This window comes from Acinonyx jubatus, chromosome X, assembly GCF_027475565.1.
Source record: "Acinonyx jubatus isolate Ajub_Pintada_27869175 chromosome X, VMU_Ajub_asm_v1.0, whole genome shotgun sequence".
Taxonomy (NCBI): domain Eukaryota; kingdom Metazoa; phylum Chordata; class Mammalia; order Carnivora; family Felidae; genus Acinonyx; species Acinonyx jubatus.
The window spans coordinates 3,900,677-3,902,148 of NC_069389.1; the positions used below are offsets into that span (position 1 = coordinate 3,900,677).

Consider the following 1,472-nt stretch of genomic DNA (forward strand, 5'->3'; position numbering starts at 1 on the left):
CTCCAAATCCATGACAGGTAGCTGTGCAGATTCACCTACACTTTGTCTTACCTCACACCTCTCAGTGACAGCCACAGGATTAGACCCAACCCCACCACTCACATATGACTTCGTAATAGCATAATATACTTCCAGTCTTCAGACCTAGCTTCCTACTTCCATTACACCAAAGTAGACCTCCATATTTGTTTCATGGCACACGGAGAATTTGATGCCCCAGAATCTCTGGCAGACATATGTCTCTTGCAGGTAACACATCACCTTCTGCTTTTCTTTTATCAAAGTCTCAAACTCCTTAAAAATCCAGCTCAAGAGGGGCGCCTGGGTGGCTCAGTCGGTTGAGCGTCCGACTTCGGCTCAGGTCGTGATCTCGCGGTTCGTGGGTTCGAGCCCCGCGTCGGGCTGTGGGCTGACGACAGCTCAGAGCCCGGAGCCTGCTTGGGATTCTGTGTCTCCCTCTCTCTCTCTCACCCCTCCCATGCTCGTGCTCTGTCTCTCAATAATAAATATTTTAAAAAAAAATCCAGCTCAAGAATTGCGCTTCCGTGTGGCCAATTAAGATCCTACTGAACCAACAAATGTCCATGTACCAAGAATAAACTCCAAACAGTATATATCAATCAACTACCTGAAGTTAGAGGAGAAGATCTAGAAACAGGCGCATCCTGGAGAAGAGCTGAGCTTGTAAGAAGGGAAACACAGACGGGCTTTCCATTCTGTAGAAATTTTAGCCCAAGAGCTGAAGGCAGTTACCACCTTCAGCTAACCTTCTCATAAGTTGTTCTGGTCAGGAGAAACAATAAAATGTTGAGGTTGGGGGGTATAAGCTCAAGTTTTACTTTTGGGTTAAAGCCTCCCTTCAAAATTCTGCTTGCTTCACTCAAACACAGTCATTTGCCCTTGTGTCACAGCCCAGGACTTCACGGCTCTGGCACACAGCACTTTCTGGTCTACTGTTACACATCCCTGTCCGTGTGTCTCTGCTCTTTCTATGAGGTTGTAAAGCAGTTTAAAGAGAAAAAGATACCCCGCTTCACTGTCTTTTGCTATTAGCACATAACCTCCTACATCCCCTAGGCTCCCAACAAATGTGCATGCATATTCAAAAGGGGCTTTATCCTACTCTAGACCTGGACAATTGTTACTATTACCACCTTAGAATTTCACTGAAGAATACACAGTTCATTTCAAAGCCCATAACAGGGGCACCTGGGTGGTTCAGTTAACTGAGTGTCTGACTCTTGATTTCGGCTCAGGTCATGATCTCAGAGTTTGTGACATTGCTTGGGATTCTCTCTCTCCCTCTCTCTCTGCCCTTTCCCCGCTCATGCTCGCTCTGTCAAAATAAAAAAAAGAAAATAAATAAATAATAAAAATGCCATAACAATTTCCACCACACTTTTAGGGTTGGAGGTAAGTTACAACAGTTGTTAAAGCCATACTACTTTTTTTTTTAACAAAAAAATTAACAA

At 44.4% G+C, this 1,472-nt stretch overlaps 1 non-coding gene across 1 annotated transcript; it reads left to right on the plus strand.

Moving 5' to 3' along the window:
- The first annotated feature begins 319 nt into the window (after positions 1-319).
- Positions 320-404, plus strand: TRNAR-UCG (transfer RNA arginine (anticodon UCG)). Its single transcript has one exon. It is a non-coding gene; the product is annotated as a tRNA-Arg (tRNA).
- The last annotated feature ends 1,068 nt before the right edge of the window (positions 405-1,472 follow it).